This window comes from Lissotriton vulgaris, chromosome 8 (genome assembly GCF_964263255.1).
Source record: "Lissotriton vulgaris chromosome 8, aLisVul1.2, whole genome shotgun sequence".
In the NCBI taxonomy this organism is placed as follows: Eukaryota; Metazoa; Chordata; class Amphibia; order Caudata; family Salamandridae; genus Lissotriton; species Lissotriton vulgaris.
Window position 1 is genome coordinate 1,129,880,925 of NC_141696.1, and position 22,452 is coordinate 1,129,903,376.

At 45.6% G+C, this 22,452-nt stretch overlaps 1 protein-coding gene across 5 annotated transcripts in view; it reads right to left on the minus strand.

Annotated features, from left to right (window-relative positions):
* Window positions 1-21,473, minus strand: part of FNDC3A (fibronectin type III domain containing 3A) — a 1,489,010-nt gene extending 1,467,537 nt beyond the window's left edge. Inside the window, exon 1 of one of the 5 annotated variants that reach the window (XM_086934979.1) lies at window positions 21,364-21,473. The gene's annotated coding sequence lies outside the window, so the exon portion shown is untranslated. The remainder of the gene's footprint in view (window positions 1-21,363) is intronic. The other 4 variants (XM_086934981.1, XM_086934980.1, XM_086934982.1 and 1 more) reach the window with 4 other exon arrangements.
* Between the last annotated feature and the right edge of the window lie 979 nt (window positions 21,474-22,452).

Sequence of the window (22,452 nt, forward strand, 5' to 3'; positions counted from 1 at the left end):
CATTTTCAAACACGTAAATTGAAAACCAACTTCACCAAAAGATGTATTATTAAATTGTGAGTTCGGAGACCCTTAACTCCAAATCTCTATCTGCGCCCATTGGGAAATTATATTAAAAGATATTAGAAAGCAATCCCCATGTTTTCCTAAGGGAGAGACAGCCTGATTCATGAAGCAAAATTGCGCTCGCAATAGCTGCGAATATGCTATTGCGAGCGCAATTTACAAAATCGGTATTCACCACGAAAATTGCGAAATCGCAAACACAGAATAGCGAAATCGCTAAAAGATTCGCAGAATCCCGGCAGTAGACCATTAGCAAATCGGAATTTGCGATGAACCACGGATTCTTCGAATAAAATAGCGATTTCGCAATAAAATCGCAATCGGTAATCGTGAAAAATCGCAAATAGCGAAAAAAAACAAAATCGCTGTTTGCGAGGCGCAATTTAAGGACAACCCAAAGCAGGTGGTAACCATCAAAGCCATTGAAAATTTTTGGGGAAAATCCGTTGCCCAATCAGTAACAGGTGCAGGCCTGACCAAACACACTTAAGGAGATGCAGCATCATCATAAGGAGTCTCACAATGCCAGGACTCTACATGGTGGTCAGGCGGCGAAGGCTACAGCGAGCAGCACGGAGGAGACGCAGAATCCAGAACAGGATATTCCGCCAGCGGGTCACCCTGCTGGGCCAAACCAGAGAGCAAATATACGCCAAGTACCGCCTGAATGGGCCAATGATCATCAAGCTAATTCAGGACCTTGACCCCCTGATGCAGCACCCAACAAGGCGGACCAATGCCGTGCCCACACATGTCCAGGTATTGTGTAGCCTGCACCTCCTGGCCTCTGGGAGCTTCCAGGGGATAGTTGCGGCTGCTGGGGGGATATCCCAGCCCACCATGTCCCGCTGCCTAGGGAGTTTCCTTGACGCAATGCTGACCCAGCTACACCACCACATCAAATTTCCCACCAGCCGACAGGATTTGGATGAGACCAAGCATCAATTCTACTATGTTGCGCATTTCCCACATGTGATAGGATGCATTGACTGTACCCACATCCACATCTGCCCACCAGCTGCAACGGAGTACATGTACCGCAATCGCAAGTCCTACCACTCCCTCAACATCCATATGGTCTGCAATGCTAAGACATACATCACGGACATAGTGGCACAGTACCCGGGGAGTACACTTGACTCCTTCATATTCCGGCACTGCGGCCTCCACACACGACTGGCCAGGGGAGACTTTGGTGAAGGACACCTACTTGGTAAGTACACTTTGCCCACAATGTTACACTGCGATGAAGTAGCTGCGCTGCACAGGCACTCACCCTCTGCTCCTCTCATTCAGGTGACAGTGGCTACGCCCTCCGTGAATACCTCCTCACCCCATACCTCAACCCTGCTACACCACAGCAACGGCGTTACAATGTAGCACACATACGCACAAGGAATTGCATTGAGAGGACATTTGGGCTACTGAAGAGCAGATTCCGCATACTGCACAAGACTGGTGGGGCCATGTACTACAGTCCTGATGTGTGCTGCCGCATTGTGGCTGTGTGTGCAATACTACACAACATTGCTACCAAGCGCCGGATACCTGTAGAGATCTCTGGCAGTGAGTCGGAAGGGGACGACTGGCCACCTGCACATGTGCGTCATGCACGCGGGGAGAACCCAGCTGAAGGACACAGACGCCGCAACCACATCACAATGAACAATTTCTAGTGCACCCACTCTCCTCACCCAACAAATCACATTTGCATGCCAATGTAAATAATGACAGGAGGCCGATGTATGATGCTAGATTAAATATTATTGTTGAGGCACAATAATAGTGTTATGTTTCAATTATTCAAATGCAAGCAGTATTGCGCCATACTGCTCCTAACAAAACACAGGACATGCTTGTATCATCAGCATGTCCCAGCCAATGTACATGAAACTCAAGTTCGCTTCCGGCGCGCAGCACCCAATCGCCTCTCTGGCTCTTCCTCTGGAACGGCACGTGTCCCTGCAGTGGGCCTGGTGCTGCGGCGTAACACGCCAACATGTGAGGCAGACAGGCTGCTCACACTGGAGGTGCCCTCAGTGGCGTCGTCCCCCCCGACATTGCCTGGCCCAGTAGGATGGAGTGCCAGTACGGCAGTGGTGACCTGCTCCAACACTCGTGCAACATCCTCGCAGCATTGGATCATCTGCTGCTGCTGCGCCAGGTACCGTCGTGAGAGCTGGGAGGTGGCATTCCCAACTATATAGTTTGAGCGGGTGTATGCTGACAGCCGCGTAAGTAGCTGCCGGTGGCGGTGGCGGCGGTGTTGCGCTGCGATATGAGCGCAGCAGTGTTGGCCGACATGGCTGTCATCATGCGCTCAATCCTGTCGGCCACATTAGCCACATTGCGGCCAATGTTGTGGAGCTGCAGTTGCATCGCCCCTTGCCGTCGTGCCTGCAGTTGGTGGATGCGTAGCATCCGGCGCTCAATGCTCAGGCCCGGCACGCGCACAGCCATCCCCCTCCTGTCGCTGCGTGCTGTGTTCTGCTGGCGAGCCCTGCCATGCCTGCTCTGCTGGCTGGCCACAGTGGGTGTGCGCACTGTCTCCGCTGTAGCTGCACCAGATGTAGAGGGTCCAGCTGGTGGTGGAGTTGTGGTTGTCAAAGGTGCAGCGCCTGATGGTGGTGGCGCAGATGGTCTTGCCCTGGCTGCGGGGATAGGTGCTGCGCCTGCTGGTGGTGGCGCTGATGGTCTTGCCCTGGCTGCGGGGATAGGTGCTGCGCCTGATGATGGTGGCGCAGATGGTGTTGCCCTGGCTGCGGAGATAGGTGCTGCGCCTGATGGTGGTGGCGCAGATGGTCTTGCCCTGGCTGCGGGGATAGGTGCAGCGCCTGTTGGTGCAGGATGTGTCGCTGTTGGCACCTCCTCGGCATCCTCTGGTTGCTCGTCAATGAGCAGCCTGTCGCTGTCGCTGCTGTTGTCAGCGCCACCTGTGAGGGGAAGTGGACGTACATTAGTTGCATGTATCTGTCACACGTGTAGTTGCTACATGCATGCTGGATGACATTCCCTGACTGGCTGTGGTATTGCGTACTTTGGGACATGTCTGGCTGCATTGGGGTTCTTGTACATTGTGGGCAGACTACATGTCCCACAATGCTTCTGGGCATGACCTAATGTGCATGGATTGCATGACTTTGGATGATTATGGGAGGCTATAGGGTCATGGCCATTGATAGGGGACAGGGTCGCAGTCGCATGCCACTTACCTTGGCTCTCTTGGGTGGGGCGGGATGAGTCCAGATTGATGACCCCAATGCACGCCTCTGGCTCTAGAGTGTCCTCCACGCGGTCGTCCATGGGGGTGTTGGGAGGGACTGTAGGTTCTCCGCCTCCAGTAGCCAGGGTCTCGCCCAGCCTCTCTGCCACCCTCTCCTTGGCACGACCTCGGAGGTCGTACCACCTCTTCTTCAGCTCCTCCAGCGACCTGTCTGCCATGCCCACAGAGTTGACTTTTGCTGCTATCCCAAGCCAGATTTGGCGTTTCTCCGCCTCAGGCACCCTCCTGGAGTCTTTTCCAAAAAGTTTTGGGTGGTTATCAACCACCCCATCAATCAGGTGCTCCAACTCCTGCTCAGAGAATTTGAGCTTTCGCTTGCGCCCGGTGTCGCTGGGCCCTGGTACAGCTTCCTCTGCCATTGCTGCAGTGAGATAAGTTGAGGATTTGCAAGTTTGCAGGTGTCCTGGAAGGAGCTCAGTGAGATGCAGCCTCGAGATCAGCCTCACTGTTCTGAATGGGGGTGGGAACTGGCTGCTTCCTGGTTGTGATGTCATCACTGTGCTCTAAATGCGACTTCCTGTTTTTCCGATCTCGCGATTTTGCGATCTCGCAATTAGCGATATCGCAATTAGCGATATCGCAATTCCTACTCGGATGTTGACGGAAATAGCGATTATTCTGCGATTTTAGAAAATCGATAATGCTTTTTGCGGCCGCGTGCAAATCGCTTTATTTTCTCGGTAATTTTGATGAATGCCGATCTGCGATTTCTAAATTGCAATTCGCTGTAAATCGCAATTTAAAAATCGCAGAATTCGGTTTTCAAGAATCAGGCTGAGAGTCCTTACAATAGTGAAAAACTAAATTAGCAGAATTTCACTATTAGGACATGTAAAACACAACAGTACATGTCCTACCTTTTAAACACACTGCACCCTGCCCAAGGGGCTACTTGAGTCCTCATTAGGGGTACCTTACATGTAATAAAAGAGAGGGATTCGCCCTGGCAAGATGGTGCACTTGCAAAAGTAATTGGTGCGCCGGCATGTACCAGACTCAAGCCACACAGCCCATAGGTCATAGCAATTAGTATAAATTTCAACATAGCAACCCTTTTTTTAAACCATCTTTTTTCAAAATTCTTATGTGATGTTTAAATGCATTATAGAAGTGAAGCGATTCCATACTTTGAATGCTTAAGAAAAGCCCATACAGGCTTTTTTCTACAGCGCGTACAACATCATGTTTCATCCTGGGTAACCGTGCAACTGTACACCCAATGCATCTCAGGCTTAATGCCTTTCTTCAGGGGTAACTATAGTATAAGAAAACAGAACAGCGATAATGAATCTACTCATGAAACTTAAACATAAATCAGCCATTAAACCATGTGAAATAAACACCCTTTAAAGTGAATGTGCTGAAACCACCACCAAGAAATGCTGCAACCATTTGTGCCCCCCATATCTATGCATCATATTATACAAAAATTAATTTATGAAAATAAACAGAAGAGTGCTCAATGTGTGTGTTAAAACACTGTGAATACAAATGCCCTGCTCCATGACCCCATGTACCAAAATCATTGTGGAAAAATCCCAACATCAACTTAGAATAAGTCTCCAATATTGTCAACAAGACTTCCGGCAGTATAACCATTCAGTTAAACGATTGTGAAACCAACAAACATTTGCCATGAAGCCAGCTCATCCTAATTAAACCGTTGGTAAACTTTGCAGGTGAATCCCATCCTTTTGAAAATGCTGTGAATTAAACATAAGTGAAATACGTGCACCCCCAAGCTCCTGTATGTGAATAAGCTCAATTGTTAGATATTATGCTATCAATAGGGGAGAGGGTGTGGCCTAACAGCTAGGGTGGTGGACCTTGAAGCTGGGTAACCAGGTTCAAGTCTAGGTAGAGACGCTCAACATCCTGCGATTCTGAGCAAATCACGTAATCTCCCCGTGTCTAACAAAAATGAATATATCTGTCTGTAATGCAACTGGTGCTCATGTAAGGCGCTCTGATACCTTTGTGTCGAGTTTGTGCTATATAAAACTCCCCCAAAAAATAAATTAATAAATGACCCCACAGATATGCTATCAAAAACTTACTATGCAGACAATGCAATAAAAATGAAAATAATGTTTGAACATGATAACAAGAACAGGGGTGTGGAATTTATTAAAATATCTACTTGTCCTTGGGGCAAGTTGCTTCATAAATCTACTTGTCCTGTAACAAAATCCACTTGTCCCTTTGGTGCAATGGGGTTCGGCAACACATTATGGCAGCAATCTCATTATATAAGAGCTCTTATATAGCCTCTCTGATTATGCCGGGGCTCATACCTTTGTAGTTTTTGAATACTATTAATCCCTTTATGTTGCCACATTTCTGCAGATCTACATACTGGGACTGAAGGTAGTGGTAAGCAATAGTTCCAGGGTTGGAATGCACATTTAAGTCTGTGCAAATCTACTAACTTGCATGTTTTAAGGGTTTTCAACAACTCTTCTCTAATCTTTTCCCATACTGAGAAATGTTGGAAATTTACTCCTGACAATGGCAGGCGTAAACTTTCTTCCAGGGTTGGGAAAAAAAGTGGTTGATGGGAAAATGACTTTGCAAACACTCGGATTTTCGCATGAGCAAATCTACACATGAATATTAGCTATTGATTAACTGCAGTTCACAAATATTTTCCAGGAGTACATTTCTTGCCCTACTCCTATAAATTCTTGTAAATTCACGAAAGCCATACAGCTGCACTTAATGCAAGGACATATACCAAGGGTGCACTTTTGAGACTTTCTTTAATAATAGGGACCCTAATTTGGTCTGGCGTTAACCACAACCTTTTGTGTTTGTTAAAATTCTTTCTCCCTCTCTCTGTATCGGCTGGCTTCACTGTGAGTGACGGCATTAAGCTCTTTCACAAAGAGTATATTGGCACACAAAGTAGTTTTGTTCAGTGGCAGTAACTAATGTGGCAGTGTGTGCTTTTTTTAGACCAATTGTTTTTGCTTTTGCCAATGTTTGTTATAATTGAGGGCCCAGCAACTCTCACATCAAGAAGGCTTTACAAAAACCATGCCAATACAAGTCACGTTTTGGCAAAACTAAAAAGATGATCACTCATTTCAGACATACTGGCTTTGCCAATGCTTGTTTATTTTTATGTTTCTCATCTTATTGAAAGTGGTTACACAGATTTTCCAATATGAATATTTTTGCGAAATACTAGCATGCATCAACACATTTTACTAAATGATGCTGCAAAGAAACGGTACCTGAAATTTCACAGTAGTTTAGCAAAATGTTTTTTTTTCTACTTTCATTTTTTTAGGAACATTTTATATTGAAAGCAAAGAGTCATTAATCTTGCTCTCAAGCTTCTGCAAATATTTGCATCTAATCAGAGAGCATTCTGGGAGCATTATACATAGCCTCATATTGCTAAACTTTAAAACCGTGGGTACACATGTTTATACTGTTACCACTGTCAGTAGTGCGATCAGAACTTACATTTACTTAAGAGTGCTCACCCTAATAATAAAGGCTTTCAATTAATGAACCATCAATACAAGTTTGAACAGCATTAACATAGGCACACAAATAATAACTTAACTTCAGGCAGTGCCCTTCTCTGGCCCTTAATGTGCTACTGCAAACTGGCAGCCAAAGGGTTTGTGCTGCAGGGGGTTGGGCCTACTTGTCCCAAGGGCAAAATACACATTAAAACCTGTTGCCCTTGACCCCAAACAATATGTCCTGGGCGTCGGGCTATAGGAATTCCACATCCCTGCAAGAAAATATTTAAACAGACAAATGCATATGTTGAAATGTCAACATGAAGTGAACAAGAAAAGCTCCTCAAGAATGCATCACAAATGATTTAGTACCCTGAATTGTTTCCCACTGACTATCTTTAAATGGCACAGTTTCCCCCAAGTTGCCTCCAACACAATGTTTCCAAGTGATTCAGTTGGAAAGCTCAGAAGGTTCACAGTAGTGCTGAAGATAGCAGTCGGGCTGCCTTCAGGTTCTGTGGCGGGGTGTCATTTCCCTTTGGTGCAGAGGCAGCAGGGTGACTGTAAGACTCCAGACAGACCTAGTGAGCCAGCGAGAATCGTGATGACCAGGGCTACCTTGAAGCTGGGTACTTGGCCTTGTAGGGGACAGACCCGCAGGGAAGCAGCGCACATCAGCTGGCCTCTAGATGAGATGAGTATTGGAATGAATATGACTAATCATAACTATTGAGAATAACAGCAAACAAAGGACAGAGGAAACTCAAATAGGAATATTTTAACCTTGTAAGAGGGCCGGCACTCGGGCAAATGAGAAATATTCCACCGTGGGTAATCTAGGTGGCTAGACGAAATTGATGGGCGTCTTGGACTCCACTTTCAAGATACTGGATAAAGTGGGTAAATCCACGAGTACAAAGGAGGTGAGGTTAAACAAAAATGGAGTCTAAGGGCTTGAATGGTTGAGCCTAAGGTGAATATTGAGGTGCAAGGTAGGGAGAGCACGTCATGGAGGGTGGAGAAGCAGGTAAAGGAGCATAGAGAGTGTTATGACTGTCATCAGAGCAACTGTCCTTTTGAACAATAACATGGAGGCTTTAAATAATGCTTTCAAGCTGGTACTCTGGGGCAGATTCAGACGATGGTACAACTATCTTGATTGTGCTAAATAATGTGGATGTCTTGCAACCTATTTCACAAATGTATCATCTATGAAACTGTCTCTTCAGACAGAAGGTTGGAATATACAACTGTTTCCAGATTACAGTGAGTTGATACAATAGAGATCATAGATGGGAGGATTTCAAGGTTTTCTATAAGAAACTGTTGGTTATTACAGTGGTGTTATGTTATGTTATGTTATTTCCACTTGTAGCGCGCATGGCCACTCATGAGTGTCCCGGCGCGGAGCTCGAGAGGAACAAGAAGAAATTAACAAACAAAGAGATGTGTCTTGAGTTTCTTTTTAAAAATGGCGGGGTTCTGAATCGACCGAAAGAAGGGGGGGGGGCATTCCAGGCTAGACTGGTCTTCACGGTGAGGGAGCTGCCTCCCATCCTCTGAAGTCGGAAACGAGGCACCTGGGCAAGGCACTGAGTGGCAGAGCGAAGGGCACGAGCCGGGCGGTAAAAGGAGAAGCGCTTCTGGAGATAGAGGGGGCCAAGGCCATGAAGGGCTCGATGGGCCAGAACCAAAGATTTAAATCTAACTCTATCTGCCACAGGAAGCCAATGGAGAGAACGGAGTTGCAAGGTCACACTAATCCTGGCTGAGAGGCCCAATAGCAATCTGGCAGCCGTGTTCTGGACTACCTGAAGTCTTCTAAGCAGGTAGCCAGGGGACCCGACAAAGAGAGCATTGGCATTGTCCAACGGGGAAAGGATCAGGGCAGAGGTGACAGTTTCTCTAGCCGCTTGGGGAAGGAGCGGAAAAAAGGTGTGCAGAGTCTTGAGACCAAAGCAACAGCCTGCCAGTTTCTTAATGTGGGAGGAAAAGGATAGACTCTCGTCAAACCAGACTCCCAAGTTTTTAGCAGACTGTCCTGTCGCCGAGGGTAGCGGGGAGTCAGGGGGCCACAGCTGTTCACCAAAGTCAGTGGGAACGCTGCCAAACAGTAAAATCTCAGATTTTTGTTCGTTATATTTAAGCTGAGCATCAGCTAGCCATTTAAAGATGAAAACTAGGCACTGTTGGGCTGCCACAACTGAGCTGGAGGTCTTGTCCCAGGTGAACAGCAGCTGTGTATCGTCAGCATAGGCCATCACCTTAGCCCCAAGCTCCTCTGCCAAATGTAAGAGCGGCGTAACATAAATGTTAAAGAGGAGCGGGCTAAGGGAGGAACCCTGAGGCACTCCCGTGGTAACCAGCTGAGGCGAAGAGGAGAAAGGAGGGAGCCAAATCTGCTCGACTGGCTCTTCCAGGAAGGACCTGAGTCAGTCCCAGACTGCTCCACATACCCCAATCTCAGCCATACGGGCCAAAAGAAGGGCATGAGGGACCGTATCGAACGCAGCCGAGAGGTCAAGCAAAATTAATGCTGCCCTCCCGCCTGCGTCCCGGCACTCCCGAATAGCCTCGACCACCTCCACCAGGACAGTCTCAGTGCTGTGAGAAGTGCGAAACCCCGATTGAGCAGGATGCAAGAGGCCCTTTGTCTCCACAAACTCTGTAAGTTGGCTGTTAACAACCTTCTCACAGACCTTAGCAATGGCCGGGAGAAGGGAGATGGGACGGTAGTTCCCAGGAGTGAGAGGATCCAGGGAGGTTTTCTTCAACAGCGGCAGTATCTTCGCCTGCTTCCACCTCAGACGAACCGCAGCGGTCTGGAGGACAGGTTGACAATACAGTTCACCTCAGACGACAGGCTCCCAGCCACTGAAGCCAGAAGCCTGGCTGGGCAGGAATCCGAAGAAGAGCCCGACTTGAGCCCCCTGAGGATTTTAAGGGATTCCAGGGGAGTAACTGCTCTAAAAGCTGAAAAGGAGCAGACAGGGGCAGCAGGTGGGGAAACCAGAGGACCCATGTTACTGCCATTGCCCACGAAGAAGGAAGCTTGAATGGCCTGAATTTTCTCTCTGAAGCAGCGGGAAAGCGTATTACACCATGCGAGAGAAGAAGGAATAACACTCGCCTGGGCTCGGGGAGAAGTAAAATTCTGCACTATGGAGAAAATTTCTTTAGCATTGTTCCTTGCTGAATCAATGAGGGCAGCAAAGAATTGCCCTTTGGCCACGGCGATAGCCTCATAGTAGATTTTTTGCATGGCTCTCAAATTCCTCTTGGGCACAGAACAGTAGCTACTCTGATGCCAGGCACTCTCCAAAACCTTGCAGTCATGCTTGGCGCTCTTGAGAGAAGGAGTAAACCATGGTTGAGACGGCGAGTCTCGGGCAGATCTAGATGGTCGAGCAGAAGCAGCAGAAGTTGCTGCCTTGGCAACCCAAGTGGAGAACTCTGACAGACACTCCTCCAGTGCTTCCGGCAAAGCAGGTCTGGAGTGGTCAAGAGCGAGTTTAAATTTCACAGGGTCAATCCTGCCAAGGGCAGACTTCTGGTAGGGAAAAGTCCGGGGAGCAACAGCACTGGATAACGCCCAGGAAAAGTGAGATAAAAAATGATCAAATAGGGTCTAAAAGATGGCCCGCCTGGTGAGTAGGGAGACGGACATGCTGGACAAGTTGAGCCAAGTGGAAAATTTCCAAAAGATCAGCCGCATCCCTGGTATCAGTGCAGTCCAGGTGGATGTGGAGATCTCCCAAGATCAGATAGTGCGTAAACCTAACTGCCCTGGCGGCAATGGCATCCCCACAGCTGTGAAGGAAGGGACCCGTGGGGCCGGGAGGTCTATAGATCAGAGAGGCCCCCAGAGTGAAGTGTGCTGAGAAGCGCACGCTGAAATCAAGCACCTCACAGTTAGCCCACGCGGAGGAGTCCCCTAGCCGAAGTTCCCAAATATCTTTAAAAGCGACGGCCACGCCGCCTCCTCTGCCCGCCGCGCGGTCAGCTTTAAGAATCTTGCAGCCAGGAGGAATGGCAAATGCGACAATAGGGTCAGAGGAAGCATCAAGCCATGTCTCTGTGAGAAACAGAATATCTAGGGAATTCTCCGCCAGAAGATCATGGACATCAACATGATGCTTCCTAAGGGAGCGGGCATTAATCAAAGCAGCCCTAATATGAACTTCCTTAGCCCTCTGAGCCGAGGGGCGCCTCAAAATCTCGGGGGGTAGGCTCAACCTTCAGGAAGAAACTACAGACTGAGCAAGGTGCAAGAGGAGGCGACAACACATCCCAAGCCTGGGGGCAACAGCAGGCCGAACAATCCAGAGCTCTCAAAGAGGTTGCGCAGTAGCTGATCCTTGGCTCATTACCTGGGGGCTTTGGGGCAGCATAACTGGCGCTGGTCGCCTCCGGGCGCTGGCGGTCTTATCTTTGGTGCGTCTGCGGCAAGCCCGCTGCGCGCCCGTTCAGCGCGCATTTAAATGAGCCCGTGGTCCCGAGAACTAGACCGCCAACTACCCCAAAATGGCATCTCTCGGCGGCACCACGGGACAAACAGGAAGTAGATCAGAGCCCTCAGTCCGATAGCAGCCGGAGAGAAAACTACCGTCTAAATAACATCCAGATTAAGTAGCAGCAATGGCGAAATGCCAGAAAAACAGCAGCATAGGTGAAAGTGTAAAAGAGTCAGAGACTCGAGTGTTTTTAAAATGCAAGTATGCGGACAGTTTAAAGAAATGCAGAATGCAGAATGTAAACAATCAGCAGGAGCAAATGCTAGTGCAAATCACGCAGCCAAGTGGGGGAAACAGGGAGAACCCCTCAAGCAATGCGCGCCCTTTCAGCGCGCATTTAAATGAGCCCGCGGTCCCGAGAACTAGACCGCCAACTACCCCAAAATGGCGTCTCTCGGCGGCACCACAGGACAAACAAGAAGTACATCGGAGCCCTCAGCCCGATAGCAGCCGGAAAGAAAACTACAGTCTAAATAACACCCAGATTAAGTAGCAGCAATGGCGAAATGCCAGAAAAACAGCAGCAGAGGTGAAAGTGTAAAAGAGTCAGAGACTCGAGTGTTTTTAAAATGCAAGTATGCGGACAGTTTAAAGTAATGCAGAATGTAGAATGTAAACAATCAGCAGGAGCAAATGCTAGTGCAAATCACGCAGCCAAGTGGGGGAAACAGGGAGAACCCCTCAAGCCTTAGTGGTGGTGGTGTGAAGCTCTGCCAAACTCCAAATATGGCATGACAATAAGCCGAATGTCTTTTATTATTACCAAGGCATTCCCCTGTATTGTCGCAATTGTAGCAAAATTTGTACAAGAATGTTTTGCTGTAATTCCGATTTAATAAGTAAACCCCATTACTCCTTTTTTAATTTCTTTGTGTGTGTCAAGTGCTTCACTGTTGCATGTCCCTCAATTCAGTTATGCATACTGTTATTTGTTTTTCGTGGAGTTTTATACAGAGGGGAATACATATCAGCAATACCTAATAGTTTAAAATTTTAACAGCCAAATGCTGTTTTCTTTAAGTCTGTCAAGTTCATGTGTATTTAATAACAAAGGCATGAGAATGTACTTTTGGTCAGCAGAAAATGTGTAGGTTTTGCTAATAACAATGACTGAAAAAATGACAAACATTGAAAAAAATGAAAGCTTTTAAAAATAAGGACACAAAATACCTGTTGATGACAGGCTTTAACAAGAAACAAACACAAAATAAAGGAAATTAGCAGATATTTTTAGGAATCACTTGTGTGAAATAACACTGAAAAGGTGGCAAAAGAATTGAAATTCTAAGACAAAAAGATGCAGTGTAGATTAACAAGCTTACATTGGTTGAACAAGGTAGAAGTACAGATCTTGAGTTACAAGGGTTTTTACATGAACCAAAAAAGAGTTGACATTTTTCCTTTGAAGGCATCAGACAACTGTATCAGAAATATACCTTTTCTTCGGTGAAAGGTATGTGATTTTGGCGCCCAAAGCTATGCAGCACAAATGCTGTGGTAGCAGCATACCATGTAGTGGGTAGTAGGAGTGAACAGGTCCTTTTAGCCTGTGTCACTGAAGTCAGGCCTACAGGCTCACTCATTTAAAGTTCTGCTGCTATGTGCTTAACGTACCCTTGCCCTATGTTGGTTTGATGTGTAGTGCTGCACTGTGCATGTGTATTCTACATGTGAGGGTTGTTTGTGTGCCTGTGAATGGTACAAAACAGGGATGATGCAGTACTATGTACTGCATGTGTGCTATACGCATGTGATGGGTGTACTGAGTGGTACAATGCATAAAGAATGTAGTGATGTGCAGTGCATGCAAGGTATATGCATGTGCTGGGTGTATATGTGCCTGCTAATGGTACGATACATGAAGAATGTTGTGCGGTGAAGTGCAGGTATTCACATGCTGGGAATATGTGTGCCTGTGACTAGTACAATCATGGAAAACTCTGGGTTCAATTTTGGGAGTCCCAGGACTCCATGGTGAAACATGATGAGAGAAGGTACAGAACTACCCCAGCCAGATTTGAGTTTGTTGCATTCCTGTAAGCTCGGTGGGACACACTGGAGGAGGGGAGAGCCAGGCTTTCTGCTACACTTCAAAGTGTGCTCTTTGATTCAGAGAGGTCACAAGGAAAGGGCCTGGGTGCATCTCAGGAAGGAGATGGGACTGATAAGGGAATCATAAAGAGTATGGATAAGTCCCAGAGGGAACCTTTTGATACACACACCACTGTGGCTGACATCCAGGTTTGATTAAACCTCTAGTCACTCCCATGGCCTGTGCTGTGGGGCTATCAGATTTGGAGTCACTCTTGCTTTGATGGACTGCTTTCAAAGGAAGAGAGAACAGAGGAGAAGTAGGCACTTCAAAAGGAAGCAGACCCCTAAAATAAACTTCAGAGACTCTGAATCTAATTCACATTTGGTGTCTGGAAATGGACTATAAGAAGGGGAGGTTCAGACCCCAGAATTTGGCAGCGGTCAAGCAGCCAGGCTGCGCAAGGAGAAGCTCTGCAAGATTTTCCCTGTGACCAGGACTAGGGGCCATGGTCTGCTGGTCGCCCAGCTAGATGAGGGAACATTGTGCAGGGAATCCAAGACCACCTGCCATGGAGCACCAGCACCTGCCAAGTCCTATATACCCAGTAAGGAACAGGCAAGCATTTGAAAGAGCTAGGTCCAGTGGGGAATCCTGGTGAGTGGATCCCTGTAGCAAGGTGTGCCTACCAATTGAGTTGTTGGCCATATGCAAAGAAAGTCGGCAACCCTCATATGACAGAGGAGGGCCGCTGTGAAGTGAGCTGTGTTTGTTGCTGTGCAGAATGTGTAATCGCCCATGTGCAGGGAAAGGTGACGATCCTGCATGCCAGGTGGGTCCACCATGAAGAGTACTGCCATGCAGAGCAGGCCGTAACCTTTACTACTGGAGCTATGGTGACCCATAGACTAAGCAAGAAGTGTGGCCTGGTCGAGTTGGTAATTGGATAGAGGCTACCTTCAGGAACCTAGCGGGTTTGAGCCGTGACTGAGGACCAGCGCCTAGATCTTTGCACCCCCACTACCCATGGAAAGAGCCAAAAGTCTTACACACCTTGGAGGAACACCAGATAACCCCACCTCCTCGGCCGCTGCATGTGAGGACCTCCTCGAGGACAGATAATCGCAACCCACCTGGGTCACATGTGAAAGACTTCCCGGAAATAATTTCTGTAGCTACAGCGTCCACGGAGGTGGCACACTTAAAGACCCCGGTTGTTCCGATCCTGCTGGTGCAGGTAAGGCTGATTTCAGGCCAGTTGGACCAGGGGAACTTACTTGCCAGATAGCGCTTTGGCCCTGAAATACTTCACTAATACAGAGTCAGAGTAGGACTCCTGAAACTTGACTACTAGAGGAGTTTAACCTGAATGTTGCCTGAAGAGAATAGGGAATAACCACCAATGCTAGCTTGAGAGGAGTGGGACTCAGGGATCCACCTATGAAACACTAGAGCCCTGACCTCAGGGGACTGTGTGTATTGTTTAAGAATGTCATATTTTACTTTGTAGTCATAGATAAATACTTTCTTTATCACAAGAGCCAGTATTTGACTGAACAATCATATATTGCTGCTGCTGCAGGTATTTCGAGCTGTTAACCCATGTTCACCCATCCTTTCTGTTTATTTACCAGCCCCCAAGAAGACTGGACTACTTGACCTGTGCTACCACTGAGAGTCTAGTACTGAAGGGGTACTTGGACAGTTACTCAGGACCCATAGTAGGTCTGACCCCACAACATAAGTAAAAGGCCTAAACTCCCACAGTTGGGCCCAGTAACCCCTGTAAAAACTGATAGATTTCTGAGCAATTAATATAAAAATATATTAAGGTATCCATGTCAGTGATGTTATACCTGTATACTGCATACTTAGAACCGAGTCCCTCCAGGTGTTATAAAACGGGACACAACTGAGAGCTCTGGAGGTGAAGTTGAAGTGCCTGTCAGTCAGTAGGAAAGGTGTTCCGAATACATGAAAAACTAGAAAAGGTACCAAGGAGTCAGAGAGAAACCACGTAACTACTTTGAAAACAACAAAACACAATATTGTGTGATAGTTAAAGTGACGTGACTATGTGTAATTCTGCACTCAAATTTCCTTCTTGGAAAAAAGTGCCCATCCTCCACAGACATCTACAATGGACTTGAGGAACGGCAAGAAAATCCCGCAGGAGGCAGTAGGGACAAGCAACGAGATAGCCTCGTGATTAATTTAAGCTCCTACAATCTAACAGACACCGAAGAAGCTCTCCTCAACAGAGGACTGGGCTTTGTGACCACACAAGAAGGTGATCCCTTCTTAGCCCGTTTAGAGATGGCAAAGTTTTTTAGAAAAATAAGACTCCATTTCTTCTTTGCTAAAACACCTGTAGCATTATCAGACCCAACCAACACGAATACGGGTTTAAAAAAAGCCTCTACCTTTATCCCTCCTCTGACTGGAATACCAGCAAAAGTCATCGCTTTTGAGAAAGCAATTGAAAACGATCTTACCACACTTTTCCAGACAAATAAAAACTCATTTGTCAACCTACCTAAAAGAGAACAACGTGCACTACAATCTTTAACATCAAACGACAAAATCACAATAAAACCTGCCGACAAAGGCGGTGCCATCGTTCTACAAGACAGCACCAGTTATAGAGACGAGTGTCTGCGCCAACTACAAGACACCAGGTCCTATACTCTACTATCCATTGACCCTACAGAACGGTTGAAAAACACCATAGGCAATCTAGTAGAAGAAGGTGTCAACGAAGGCTGGATTACTCCAAATGAGGGCACTTATTTGAGAAATCTTAATCCTATTGTACCTTATTTCTACACCTTACCAAAGGTACACAAGCCTCAACGTCCACCTCTAGGCCGCCCTATAATTTCAGGGATTGGTTCTCTCCTTGAACCTTTGTCAACTTTCGTGGATCACTTCCTCAATCCTATGGTCAGCAAAATGCCAACGTATCTGAAAGATACGACAGACGTTCTAAGACTGTTACCAGAAATAGAATTTGACCAATCCACCGATATTCTAGTTTCCTTCGATGTGGAATCATTATATACTTCAATCCCACAAACAGAAACCCTAGAAGTGGTGAGACATCTACTCGAAGAAAACGAATCGACCACTATTACTCCAGTCTCTTTCATCATGACCCTGGCAGAAATAGCCATGAGAGAGAACTACTTCAAATTCGAAGAGTCATTGTATCTCCAGATTGCTGGAACCAGCATGGGGAGCGTTTTCGCGCCAAGTCTGGCGAATTTGTACGTCCACAATTTCGAACAGAGCATTGTACTAACACCTAACAATCCGTATCATCAATCGCTTCGCACATGGAAGCGTTATATTGATGATATTTTAGTGATTTGGCATGGCACTGTGGACGACCTTTTGCTTTTTCACCAATGGCTTAATCACCAGAATCCATATTTGAAGTTCACAGTAGAACACAACAAAGTTGAATTACCTTTCCTAGACCTACTGATAACTGTGAAACCAGATGGACTTCATTCAGAACTCTACAGGAAACCAATGGCCCGTAACTCTCTTTTGAGCTACGAGAGCTGTCATCCTAGATCATTGCGGAACAATTTACCTTTTGGTCAATTTTTAAGAATTCAACGCAATTGTTCGGATAAAACCAGTTTCAGAAAACATGCTTCTGAATTAGAAGAACAACTATTGGATAGAGGTTATCCTAAAAAGGTGGTGCGTCAGTCAAAAAAACGTGCATCGAACAACAACCGTGAAGGGTTGCTGGAACCCAAACAACCGAAAGAGAAAATGGAGCGCCTGACCTTTGTAAACACCTTCAACACCAAATCAAATGCGCTACAGAAAATTGTCCACAAACACTGGTCCATTTTAAACACAGGGGGAGATCAAATAGCACGCCCCCTCTTTGCTTTCAAAAGAGGACCAAATCTCAAGGACAGATTAGTCCACACTAGACCTCGAACCAAATTACCACGCCAAATAGGTACACTTTGGGACTCACCCGCAGTAATGGGCCATCATCCTTGCGGCACTTGTGCCGCATGTCCCCAGACAAGCAAATCGACAACTATCGACATTGGCACAAATAGAGCATGGGAGCAGCGCAGATTTACAAATTGTAATAGCGATAATTTGATCTATCTAATCACCTGCCCCTGTAAAATGCGCTATGTCGGTATGACCACTAGGCGCATTAAGGTCAGAATATCCGAACACAAAAGTACTATCCGGTGTCGGAGACAAGCCACGAGACTCACAGCACACTTCTTAGAGAAAGGTCATGGTCCAAGTGATTTCAATTGGACGGTTCTGGAACAACCACTAATACCCGAACATGTTGCTGATATATCTAGCTTTCTCTTCAAACGGGAGCAAAAGTGGGTCTATCGTCTAAATAGTGACAAGATAGGCCTAAACGAAGATATTCCATGGATGTCATTATAACATCTGATTGACATCCTCAGCTAAATATCTTCCCTTAATAAGCCTACTGGTAAGGTTAATTGTAAAATCCTAAGTAAAAGAAATCTCTTCCATAGGATCCAACCATAAATAAGCATTAAGTAGAAAAACTATACTTAAAAAAGAAAATCTAGGATATTCCATCTGGGTATTTGCAATGCTTTCATTCTAACTGTTTCATAATTGCACATGACCCTCTAATGTAATTATGAATATAGACACCCTGGTGAGATTGTACAAAAATTCCCCCATGTTCTTGAGTTGTGCTTCGTGTTCTACAAAGAAAAGAAATGAATTAATTACATTTCCCAGCAACATCGCGCTATTTCTGTAGCCCTAGAGGTCGTGATTCCCAAAGTTTGTATTGTGCTTTGCACTTTAAAAGAAAAAACTACAATTCCCAGGTATATTACAGGGTGGTTGTAGTCCTACTGAGGTCACATGACACGAGGTCACATGACACGTGGACAATCAAAATGGCCCCATACCAGTGCACCGACGCCCCCCCAGATTGCACAGAGGGACGTCTGGTGTACCGACAGGAAGGTAGGTGACCAATTGATTTGAATAAACATGCATTTATAAGCTATGCGCTGAACCTCAGCAAGTCTTCCAGCCTGTTGTTGGCAATATAAATGTTTTCCTTAAATAAATAACAAAGGTTGTTAAATGCGACATGTGTCCTTTATGAAATAGGTGACCTGCAATAAGAGCGTAGACAAGCTCTATGCAGCATGCTACACGCTTTGAAAGCAAATTGAAACGCCGAGTGGCTAGGTCTATTTGGTGCGCAATACTAAAGCTAGTGAGAAATATTTTCTTTTGAAACATCAGCACAGTAACTTTGGTGCACACAACTAACATAAACTTTACGTTTCTGGTGGGAAAAGCTGAATACCCACAAACAGTTTGTTACGCCTGACAGCCCTTGTGTAGCAACATTAATTTCTCCTTGACAGCAAGCAGCTCATATTTCTTGGTGCTATGAAAACCATGCTCTCTGCAGTGAGAGCATAAACGCGACCCTTATGGAACGTACTAGAAAGGGTTTGAAAACTAAGCAATATTGGCTACACGAATGCACAATACCAATGAGAGTCTTCCGATTTCGTGACAGAAAATACTTTCATGGTTTAAAGCTGAAAGTGTTACTGACAAAGATAGATTATTTTGCACATCTTAGAATAGTTTGTTGCTTTATATATCTAGGCACATGTAGGTTTGAGCAATTAAGGGCACGCATGCTTGGTTAATAAGGTCCCTCAAGTGCTGCCCCTAATGCACACGAGTTTACCATTTGACAAGTCAGTGACCCGATGGACACAAATAGAAATACATGTTAATAAAGAATTGAGTGAGAGAGTGACACGTGGCCTTACACAGCGTGCTCAGGTTTTATTCTGTGTTTTTACTAGAGCGGTGCTCCTCTTACCTGAGCAGCGGCCAGGTGGGGTGATGCTATTCCTCCTACCAAATTGAGGTAAGATGGCTAGAAACTCTGCTGTAAATATATGGTGACATCGCAAACAATTGTGTAAAGAATTTTTGTTTAGTAAATTAGACTAAGCATTTAATATGTGGCTAATCGAATGATGATTGCCTTCTTACGTTCCTACTTTGTTTTTCATTTGTGTGTATAATTGTTTTCTTGTTCACCAACAGTAGTGGAGAAGATTGAACAAAGTTGAAAAATATACAGGTGATATTTTTCCTTTATTTCTCACACAGTAGCCAATAAAATCTAGGTCCTGATGAAAGCAGTGACATATCAAGTCACATTTGCTGAAACATGTTGACCATACTGTATAAACAGATATTATGTTAAATCTGTTTGTTTTGCTTTTTCACATTTTAATATTGGGAGTTTTGAGGGAACTGATTAAAATTGTTTGCATCCACTCAATAGCTACCCAATTTTAACATCACTATTTTTCACATATTTAATTTGGCACTGTATTTCAGTAACCCGCATTAATACTCTGACACTCCTACCAGCGACATTTTCTGAAGTCAATCTATCACTACCACACTGATAGATATACTGCATTCTCTCCTGGGTAAGGAGAGCCCAAATAATGTAGGGCGGAATCAGGCGGGAACTGATGGGCACTTTTTTCCAAGAAGGAAATTTGAGTGCAGAATTACACATAGTCACGTCACTTTAACTATCACACAATATTGTGTTTTGTTGTTTTCAAAGTAGTTACGTGGTTTCTCTCTGACTCCTTGGTACCTTTTCTAGTTTTTCAAGTGTCAGGAGGGCATGTACCCGGTGGGTCGTTAAACAAGCCCAAGGACCCCATCCTAATGTTTTTCTTCTGAGTTCCGAATACATGGTAATTCAACCCTTGGCCTTTGTACAGAATGCACGATTGTGATTCTGTACAAATGGGTGTGAAGAAGGTACACAGTTGTCAATATAGCGACTTGGCGAAAATAGAAAATGCAGTGCTTACAGGTGAGTAGCTACGTTATTTGTTTTGGAGTACTGAAGTGAAAGCAATACGAGGAAGTGCAGTGAAGAGAGAGTGAAAAATAGGTGCAGAAGAGGAAAGAGAGGATGTATGAAATATGCAGATGGAGGATATGTGGAGGAAAATGCAATAATGTCTAAGAGTAAATATGACAAGAGTGATCGAGACGATCTGAAGACCAGTATCTCTTCCACAGGCCTCTGTAATGTTTAGGTCACAGACTCTTAAAACAGATTTAATATTAATTATTTCCAAATATTCCATAATTGTTGATTCTCGTTTATCTTAAACAGCTAACAACCACTGACAAAGCCAATGGTCCTGGCTGGTATTAGATATTGTGTTATAAATCTGCATGCAATCACAAAAAGCTCAGCGAGGCATCAAAATACCCGTTGTTCGCACATATGGAAAGCGCAAAAATGTAAATCATGGGTTTATGCCACGCCCTTAACTACATAGGCCACGACCCTTTTAGAGACTACCCCTCACTTTTTTCATCCCACCTAAAGCTCTGCACGGAGCATTGGTCACACAGTGCGCAGCAGTGGGTCTGCATGGTCTGGGTGCACACACTCCGTGATATGGGTCCACAAATGTAAAACTGTGCCATGCAAATATTAAATATTTACTACATTCTGGCTATCACACCTAACCCTTTTTTTGTTGTTACACTTTAGTTTCGTTTTCACCATTATAGTGTCTTAAATGACGCGATATGCAATAGGTCGTTGCCTTAAAAATCAAACCCAGTTAAAGTTGTCACATAAAGGACATTTGGCAACTAAGGATGTAGCTGCTATTTATATTCAGTGGTCTATAAAGCAAGGTAATCGATGCACTTCACGCTGCGCAACGGCTGTTTGTACGCTGATTACTGAGGTAAAGCATACCCCGCGCTGCGATGAACGTACACAATGTGCCGTCAGCATTGGCAAGGTGTAGAGTACGTGCAACACCTCACGCGGTTGTCGCAATTACCAGGCAAAATGTCCCCAACCTCCTTGCGCCTCCTCCCCCCACTTCTCTTAAGTGTGATGATCTCACCAGTACTCACCAACGTATGAGTAGTCACTGCACCCGGACCCAACACAACAGAAACCCCAAGAAGGTAGAGACTAGTTCCCATTAGATGAATGACCCTCAGCAACGACGTAAACATCACGTGACAGGCCGCGTCACGTCCTAGTTATGTGTCATTGCATGAAAATACATCGATAGCATATTGGTGGTGGTAACGGGACCTGAGAACAAGTTCGTTGGACAGACAGGCATGAAAGCTGTGCTGTCCATATGACAAAAACGGTTTAGAGAACCCCCCGTTTGAAACGTGAAGGCAGGTGCTTGGGAGTTTAATCTGCTGGGCTGGTTAGGTAAGGCGTGCAGGGTATCACGTGAGCTGTGACATTCCTGGAATGAGTTTGCATGCTAGTGGGCGATGTAAGGGGAGATGTGTACAGGTACCTCCGTTTAATTTTTCGAGTCAAATCCGCAGGGTCCGTGCCACTGTGAGAGTGTACTTGGAGAGGAAGTGCATCCCTTTGCAAAGGAAAGTTTGGGAGAGGTTTAGAGGTTGTTTCTTCCACCCGGCCTTCAAGAACCCTTTTTTCAAACAAGCATTTGCAATGCAGTAGGTCTCGCATTTATGAGAGTTTGAGCTATTGGCATTGTAAATGACAATGCCTTTTATTTATGTGCTGTTTTTAAAACATAAATAAAAGGTATTTACAATGCAAATTGCTTCAACTCTCGCAAACTTACTGTAAAGCTTTCTGATATCCCCAAGGGTCTTGTTCGCGCTCTATAAAACTTTCAAAATAAAATAAATAAAAATAAATAAATATTGCATTGCAAATGTGTGATATTAAAAAAAAAGCGTTAGAAGAGAGCGTGTCCTCAAAGCTAATTGAGAAAATAGTGCTCAGAGGCTGTAATTAACCCCTTGGATGCGCGTGAAATTTTCCCGGCCTTCCGACGCTGACACCACCCATAAGAGTCAGACGGTCGGGAGCCGTCCGACGCATCCAAAGGGTTAAAGCCTACCAAGCAACAACACTGGTAACAGGGGGTGTTCCTTGGGAGCTTACAAAATGAGACAAGGTGGTACTAAGTAGGGACTACTGAGCCTTTTGACCAATGAACAACC